Genomic DNA, 10,050 nt, shown 5'->3' on the forward strand with positions numbered 1-10,050 from the left:
AGGTAGCTTACCAATAATGATGTAGTATAAGGAGGTAGCTTACCAATAATTATGTAGTATAAGGAGGTATCTTACCAATAATTATGTAGTATAAGGAGGTAGCTTACCAATAATGATATAGTATAAGGAGGTAGCTTACCAATAATGATGTAGTATAAGGAGGTATCTTACCAATAATGATGTAGTATAAGGAGGTATCTTACCAATAATGATGTAGTATAAGGAGGTATCTTACCAATAATGATGTAGTATAAGGAGGTAGTTTACCAATAATGATGTAGTATAAGGAGGTAGCTTACCAATAATGATGTAGTATAAGAAGGTAGCTTACCAATAATGATGTAGTATAAGGAGGTATCTTACCAATAATTATGTAGTATAAGGAGGTAGCTTACCAATAATGATGTAGTATAAGGAGGTAGCTTACCAATAATGATGTAGTATAAGGAGGTAGCTTACCAATAATGATGTAGTATAAGGAGGTAGCTTACCAATAATGATGTAGTATAAGGAGGTAGCTTACCAATAATGATGTAGTATAAGCAGGTATCTTACCAATAATGATGTAGTATAAGGAGGTAGCTTACCAATAATGATGTAGTATAAGGAGGTAGCTTACCAATAATGATGTAGTATAAGCAGGTATCTTACCAATAATGATATAGTATAAGGAGGTAGCTTACCAATAATGATGTAGTATAAGGAGGTAGCTTACCAATAATGATGTATATAAGGAGGTAGCTTACCAATAATGATGTATATAAGGAGGTATCTTACCAATAATGATGTAGTATAAGAAGGTAGCTTACCAATAATGATGTAGTATAAGGAGGTATCTTACCAATAATTATGTAGTATAAGGAGGTATCTTACCAATAATTATGTAGTATAAGGAGGTAGCTTACCAATAATGATGTATATAAGGAGGTAGCTTACCAATAATGATGTAGTATAAGGAGGTATCTTACCAATAATGATGTATATAAGGAGGTAGCTTATCAATAATGATGTAGTATAAGGAGGTATCTTACCAATAATGATGTAGTATAAGGGGGTATCTTACCAATAATGATGTAGTATAAGGAGGTATCTTACCAATAATGATGTATATAAGGAGGTAGCTTACCAATAATGATGTAGTATAAGGAGGTATCTTACCAATAATGATGTAGTATAAGGAGGTAGCTTACCAATAATGATGTAGTATAAGGAGGTAGCTTACCAATAATGATGTAGTATAAGGAGGTATCTTACCAATAATTATGTAGTATAAGGAGGTAGCTTACCAATAATGATGTAGTATAAGGAGGTAGCTTACCAATAATGATGTAGTATAAGGAGGTAGCTTACCAATAATGATGTAGTATAAGGAGGTAGCATACCAATAATGATGTAGTATAAGGAGGTAGCTTACCAATAATGATGTAGTATAAGGAGGTAGCTTACCGATAACGATGTAGTATAAGGAGGTAGCTTACCAATAATGATGTCGTATAAGGAGGCATCTTACCAATAATGATGTATATAAGGAGGTAGCTTACCAATAATGATGTAGTATAAGGAGGTAGTTTACCAATAATGATGTATATAAGGAGGTATCTTACCAATAATGATGTAGTATAAGGAGGTAGCTTACCAATAATGATGTATATAAGGAGGTAGCTTACCAATAATGATGTAGTATAAGGAGGTATCTTACCAATAATGATGTATATAAGGAGGTAGCTTACCAATAATGATGTAGTATAAGGAGGTAGCTTACCAATAATGATGTAGTATAAGGAGGTAGCTTACCAATAATGATGTAGTATAAGGAGGTAGTTTACCAATAATGATGTATATAAGGAGGTATCTTACCAATAATGATGTATATAAGGAGGTAGCTTACCAATAATGATGTAGTATAAGGAGGTATCTTACCAATAATGATGTATATAAGGAGGTAGCTTACCAATAATGATGTAGTATAAGGAGGTATCTTACCAATAATGATGTAGTATAAGGAGGTAGCTTACCAATAATGATGTATATAAGGAGGTAGCTTACCAATAATGATGTAGTATAAGGAGGTATCTTACCAATAATGATGTATATAAGGAGGTAGCTTACCAATAATGATGTATATAAGGAGGTAGCTTACCAATAATGATGTAGTATAAGGAGGTATCTTACCAATAATGATGTAGTATAAGGAGGTAGCTTACCAATAATGATGTAGTATAAGGAGGTAGCTTACCAATAATAATGTAGTATAAGGAGGTAGCTTACGAATAATGATGTAGTATAAGGAGGTATCTTACCAATAATGATGTAGTATAAGGAGGTAGCTTACCAATAATTATGTAGTATAAGGAGGTAGCTTACCAATAATGATGTAGTATAAGGAGGTAGTTTACCAATAATGATGTAGTATAAGGAGGTATCTTACCAATAATTATGTAGTATAAGGAGGTAGCTTACCAATAATGATGTAGTATAAGGAGGTAGCTTACCAATAATGATGTAGTATAAGGAGGTAGTTTACCAATAATGATGTAGTATAAGGAGGTAGCTTACCAATAATGATGTAGTATAAGGAGGTAGCTTACCAATAATTATGTAGTATAAGGAGGTAGCTTACCAATAATGATGTAGTATAAGGAGGTAGTTTACCAATAATGATGTAGTATAAGGAGGTATCTTACCAATAATGATGTAGTATAAGGAGGTATCTTACCAATAATGATGTAGTATAAGGAGGTATCTTACCAATAATGATGTAGTATAAGGAGGTAGTTTACCAATAATGATGTAGTATAAGGAGGTAGCTTACCAATAATGATGTAGTATAAGGGGGTATCTTACCAATAATGATGTAGTATAAGAAGGTAGCTTACCAATAATGATGTAGTATAAGGAGGTATCTTACCAATAATTATGTAGTATAAGGAGGTAGCTTACCAATAATGATGTAGTATAAGGAGGTAGCTTACCAATAATGATGTAGTATAAGGAGGTAGCTTACCAATAATGATGTAATATAAGGAGGTATCTTACCAATAATGATGTAGTATAAGGAGGCATCTTACCAATAATGATGTATATAAGGAGGTAGCTTACCAATAAGGATGTAGTATAAGGAGGTAGCTTACCAATAATGATGTAGTATAAGGAGGTAGCTTACCAATAATGATGTAGTATAAGGAGGTAGCTTACCAATAATGATGTAGTATAAGGAGGTAGCTTACCAATAATGATGTAGTATAAGGAGGTAGCTTACCAATAATGATGTAGTATAAGGAGGTAGCTTACCAATAATGATGTAGTATAAGGAGGTAGCTTACCAATAATGATGTAGTATAAGGAGGTAGCTTACCAATAATGATGTAGTATAAGGAGGTATCTTACCAATAATGATGTATATAAGGAGGTATCTTACCAATAATGATGTAGTATAAGAAGGTAGCTTACCAATAATGATGTAGTATAAGGAGGTATCTTACCAATAATTATGTAGTATAAGGAGGTAGCTTACCAATAATGATGTAGTATAAGGAGGTAGCTTACCAATAATGATGTAGTATAAGGAGGTAGCTTACCAATAATGATGTAGTATAAGGAGGTAGCTTACCAATAATGATGTAGTATAAGGAGGTAGCTTACCAATAATGATGTAGTATAAGGAGGTAGCTTACCAATAATGATGTAGTATAAGGAGGTAGCTACCAATAATGATGTAGTATAAGGAGGTATCTTACCAATAATGATGTAGTATAAGGAGGTGGCTTACCAATAATGATGTAGTATAAGGAGGTAGCTTACCAATAATGATGTAGTATAAGGAGGTAGCTTACCAATAATGATGTAGTATAATGAGGTATCTTACCAATAATGATGTAATATAAGGAGGTAGCTTACCAATAAGGGCCTTAAAAATGAACAAATACCAGTGTTTGTCGTACCTTTTTATTTTTAATTTTCGTACCCGCTCGACTGGTTCTGATGAAAAGCAGCTTATGAAAATGAGAAGTACTGTAGAATAAAGATTGTATTCCAATAAACTGCATCGACTTACATTTTTCCCAATCACCTAATGGCCCTCTGTCATGTCCGTGACAAGTATATAAAAAAAATAAAAAAGTAATCCTTCCGACCGCTCCACTAATTAACAGTGTGAAGAGGCCTCTATCTCAACCTCCAGACTGTCCTCTCCCCTAGCTAGCACCAGCGAGAATAATAATGAACCCGGCTGCATGAATTATAGATCATCTTATACTCTGAGGAATAATGGGAGCGCTTTATTACTTGGTACATTTTTTTTGTGGCATTTTGCTTTTTACGGTATTTCTGTTGCCCACAGACTTGGTGTAATGAGTATCTAAACTGGGCTGTAATGAGGCACCGGGTGGTCCCTTCCCCCCAGAGGCAGGTACCTACACCCCCCTCCTGTCTGACGCTGGTCCCACAGGCAGAGTACCTACACCCCCCTCCCGTCCGTCGCTGGTCCCAGAGCTCTACAGCTGGCCTTCCAAGCTGCATCTCCTCGGCAAGTGCTACCGTTTGGTTTTTAATTTGAGGGATTACAATGCAAATATACAGTGCCAACTTTTGCCTGTGTATTAATTGGGAGGGTGGCTTACGTTCCCTCAGCCCTATGTTCCCTCAGCCCTATGTTCCTACAGCCCTATGTTCCCTCAGCCCTATGTTCCTACAGCCCTATGTTCCTACAGCCCTATGTTCCTACAGCCCTATGTTCCCACAGCCCTATGTTCCTACAGCCCTATGTTCCTACAGCCCTATGTTCATACAGCCCTATGTTCCCTCAGCCCTATGTTCCCTCAGCCCTATGTTCCTACAGCCCTATGTTCCCACAGCCCTATGTTCCCACAGCCCTATGTTCCTACAGCCCTATGTTCCTACAGCCCTATGTTCCTACAGCCCTATGTTCCTACAGCCCTATGTTCCCACAGCCCTATGTTCCTACAACCCTATGTTCCCTCAGCCCTATGTTCCTACAGCCCTATGTTCCCACAGCCCTATGTTCCTACAACCCTATGTTCCTACAGCCCTATGTTCCCTCAGCCCTATGTTCCTACAGCCCTATGTTCCCTCAGCCCTATGTTCCCACAGCCCTATGTTCCCACAGCCCTATGTTCCTACAGCCCTATGTTCCTACAGCCCTATGTTCCTACAGCCCTATGTTCCCTTAGCCCTATGTTCCCACAGCCCTATGTTCCTACAGCCCTATGTTCCTACAGCCCTATGTTCCTACAGCCCTATGTTCCCTCAGCCCTATGTTCCCACAGCCCTATGTTCCCTCAGCCCTATGTTCCAACAGCCCTATGTTCCCACAGCCCTATGTTCCCACAGCCCTATGTTCCCACAGCCCTATGTTCCTACAGCCCTATGTTCCTACAGCCCTATGGTCCCTCAGCCCTATGTTCCTACAGCCCTATGTTCCCACAGCCCTATGTTCCTACAGCCCTATGTTCCTACAGCCCTATGTTCCTACAGCCCTATGTTCCTACAGCCCTATGTTCCCACAGCCCTATGTTCCCACAGCCCTATGTTCCCACAGCCCTATGTTCCTACAGCCCTATGTTCCCACAGCCCTATGTTCCCACAGCCCTATGTTCATACAGCCCTATGTTCCTACAGCCCTATGTTCCTACAGCCCTATGTTCCTACAGCCCTATGTTCCCACAGCCCTATGTTCCTACAGCCCTATGTTCCTACAGCCCTATGTTCCTACAGCCCTATGTTCCCACAGCCCTATGTTCCTACAGCCCTATGTTCCTACAGCCCTATGTTCCCTCAGCCCTATGTTCCTACAGCCCTATGTTCCCACAGCCCTATGTTCCTACAGCCCTATGTTCCTACAGCCCTATGTTCCCTCAGCCCTATGTTCCCACAGCCCTATGTTCCCTCAGCCCTATGTTCCTACAGCCCTATGTTCCCACAGCCCTATGTTCCAACAGCCCTATGTTCCTACAGCCCTATGTTCCTACAGCCCTATGTTCCTACAGCCCTATGTTCCCACAGCCCTATGTTCCCTCAGCCCTATGTTCCCTCAGCCCTATGTTCCTACAGCCCTATGTTCCTACAGCCCTATGTTCCCTCAGCCCTATGTTCCTACAGCCCTATGTTCCTACAGCCCTATGTTCCTACAGCCCTATGTTCCCTCAGCCCTATGTTCCTACAGCCCTATGTTCCTACAGCCCTATGTTCCTACAGCCCTATGTTCCTACAGCCCTATGTTCCTACAGCCCTATGTTCCTACAGCCCTATGTTCCCACAGCCCTATGTTCCCTCAGCCCTATGTTCCTACAGCCCTATGTTCCTACAGCCCTATGTTCCTACAGCCCTATGTTCCCTCAGCCCTATGTTCCTACAGCCCTATGTTCCAACAGCCCTATGTTCCTACAGCCCTATGTTCCTACAGCCCTATGTTCCCTCAGCCCTATGTTCCTACAGCCCTATGTTCCTACAGCCTTATGTTCCCTCAGCCCTATGTTCCTACAGCCCTATGTTCCCTCAGCCCTATGTTCCTACAGCCCTATGTTCCTACAGCCCTATGTTCCTACAGCCCTATGTTCCTACAGCCCTATGTTCCCACAGCCCTATGTTCCTACAGCCCTATGTTCCTACAGCCCTATGTTCCCACAGCCCTATGTTCCTACAGCCCTATGTTCCTACAGCCCTATGTTCCTACAGCCCTATGTTACCTCATCCCTATGTTCTTACAGCCCTATGTTCCTACAGCCCTATGTTCCCACAGCCCTATGTTCCCTTAACCCAATGTTCCTACAGCCCTATGTTCCTACAGCCCTATGTTCCTACAGCCCTATGTTCCCTCAGCCCTATGTTCATACAGCCCTATGTTCCTACAGCCCTATGTTCCTACAACCCTATGTTCCTACAGCCCTATGTTCCCACAGCCCTATGTTCCTACAGCCCTATGTTCCCACAGCCCTATGTTCCTACAGCCCTATGTTCCTACAGCCCTATGTTCCTACAGCCCTATGTTCCTACAGCCCTATGTTCCCACAGCCCTATGTTCCTACAGCCCTATGTTCCTACAGCCCTATGTTCCCTCAGCCCTATGTTCCTACAGCCCTATGTTCCCACAGCCCTATGTTCCTACAGCCCTATGTTCCTACAGCCCTATGTTCCTACAGCCCTATGTTCCCTCAGCCCTATGTTCCTACAGCCCTATGTTCCCACAGCCCTATGTTCCAACAGCCCTATGTTCCTACAGCCCTATGTTCCTACAGCCCTATGTTCCTACAGCCCTATGTTCCCACAGCCCTATGTTCCCTCAGCCCTATGTTCCCTCAGCCCTATGGTCCTACAGCCCTATGTTCCTACAGCCCTATGTTCCCTCAGCCCTATGTTCCTACAGCCCTATGTTCCTACAGCCCTATGTTCCCACAGCCCTATGTTCCCTCAGCCCTATGTTCCTACAGCCCTATGTTCCTACAGCCCTATGTTCCTACAGCCCTATGTTCCCTCAGCCCTATGTTCCTACAGCCCTATGTTCCAACAGCCCTATGTTCCTACAGCCCTATGTTCCTACAGCCCTATGTTCCCTCAGCCCTATGTTCCTACAGCCCTATGTTCCTACAGCCCTATGTTCCCACAGCCCTATGTTCCTACAGCCCTATGTTCCCTCAGCCCTATGTTCCTACAGCCCTATGTTCCTACAGCCCTATGTTCCTACAGCCCTATGTTCCTACAGCCCTATGTTCCCACAGCCCTATGTTCCTACAGCCCTATGTTCCCACAGCCCTATGTTCCCACAGCCCTATGTTCCTACAGCCCTATGTTCCTACAGCCCTATGTTCCCTCAACCCAATGTTCCTACAGCCATATGTTCCTACAGCCCTATGTTCCCACAGCCCTATGTTCCTATAGCCCTATGTTCCTACAGCCCTATGTTCCTACAGCCCTATGTTCCTACAGCCCTATGTTCCTACAGCCCTATGTTCCCACAGCCCTATGTTCCCTTAACCCAATGTTCCTACAGCCCTATGTTCCTACAGCCCTATGTTCCTACAGCCCTATGTTCCCTCAGCCCTATGTTCCTACAGCCCTATGTTCCTACAGCCCTATGTTCCTACAGCCCTATGTTCCTACAGCCCTATGTTCCTACAGCCCTATGTTCCTACAGCCCTATGTTCCTACAGCCCTATGTTCCTACAGCCCTATGTTCCCACAGCCCTATGTTCCTACAGCCCTATGTTCCTACAGCCCTATGTTCCTACAGCCCTATGTTCCTACAGCCCTATGTTCCTACAGCCCTATGTTCCTACAGCCCTATGTTCCTACAGCCCTATGTTCCTACAGCCCTATGTAGGAACATAGGGCTGAGGGAACAAACCTCTCAGAAGGCCAGAAAGATGTTGGTAGGAGACACACGGCACAGAGAAGAAAAACCAAACTACAAACACTTCTCAAACCTCAGCGGACATCGACAACAGCTTTACGTCCAAGAGAATGATCTCCGCTCCTTCAGTCCAAACGACGTCAATTCTCAACGTTCCCTGCCGGCGACATCGAGCGCACGGATTCACGCGTCGATCCGTTTGATTCGTGACGGCAGAGTCCCTGTCTTTTGGGAGAGTGGTTCTGACGGGGCGGTTGGGTTTTTAGACGACACGTCTAGCAAAGAAGAAGACTCACTCCGGCTCCTGTGTGGAGGAGGAAACACCTGCTGTGACTTTGAGAAATCTACCTTCACAATCATCACGTGGGGAAAGAAACATGCTGCTGCTGAATAACGCGTCCGTCCGTATCTCTATTATGTAAACTTTTCAACCCCGAAGCCCCTTTTGATGATTTCTAAAGTCTTATTTTCATGTATTATTAATTGACCGTAAAAAAAAAGAAGAAAGAAGAAAAAAAAGAAGGAAAGAAAAGAAAAAAGGAAAGAAAGAAAAGCAGGCAATTTACAGCAATTTAGCTGCGGCGCCTCCTCAGGCGCCTCCTCTGTTTTCATAGACGACCCGGTGACAGTAATGAATCATAGTTAAGACCATACTGCAGTGTAAGCCCGCAGTTTATTAAACAGTCAGCAGCTCATTGCTTTTGATCCTTGGGATTGTAATAGATTACAACCTCGCCATACCGATGTCTCCTCTACCTATCCTCCTCCTCCCTGCTCTCTCTCTATCTATCTATCTATCTCTCTCTCTCTCTCTCTCTCTCTCTCTCTGTGTCTCTCTCTCTCTCTCTCAAGACTATTCCTTTTTCACACAGGAACAAAACAACAACAGCACAACAAAGCTTTGTAATGTGAACACGGTGACCTTGACTTCTGTTATTCCTCTCCGAGGTCCTCTCTCTCTCTCTCTCTCTCTCTCTCTCTCTCTCTCTCTCTCTCTCTCTCTCTCTCTCTCTCTCTCTCTCTCAGTATGAAGGACATGGTGCCTATGGGCCGAGAGACACCAAACGGGAGCCTCAGACACAAAGGCAGATGTTTGTATCTCGTGGCTTTTGTCCCTTTGTAAAGGCTGTGACAGTGGGGCCTATCGGCGTACCGATATTATCGGCCGATATCGGCATTAAAATGTGATATCGGAAAATATCGGTATCGGTTTTCAAAAAAAATATATATTTTATTGAATTTGTTTACATTTCTATAACCTTTATTTATCCAGGCAAGCAAGTAAGAACAAATTCTGATTTTATTTATTGTCAAAAGTATGCATAATGTTGTGTTAATTCCACAACAAGAGATATGTAATGTTAATTACCTGAATTTATTCCATTTTTTGGGGGGGGGAACCCTGCATATATCGGTATCGGTTGATATCGGTTGATATCGGTATTGGAAATTAAGAGTTGGACAATATCGGTATATCGGTATCGGTAAAAAAAAGCCAATATCAAGCATCCCTACATAGAAGTACGTTATTGATCCCGAGGGAAAGTCAGCACCACAGATCGATCGCTCACAGTAAACATTTAGGTCGTCGACAATCTAAAGTCACGAATCAGAATAAAAGCTCCAGCCCACCACCACGCGGCTGCTGGCCTTCCTGACCAGCTTTTCCAGCCCCCAGCAGGTCA

This window comes from Notolepis coatsorum (assembly GCF_963971535.1).
Source record: "Notolepis coatsorum genome assembly, chromosome: 14".
Lineage (NCBI taxonomy): Eukaryota > Metazoa > Chordata > Actinopteri > Aulopiformes > Paralepididae > Notolepis > Notolepis coatsorum.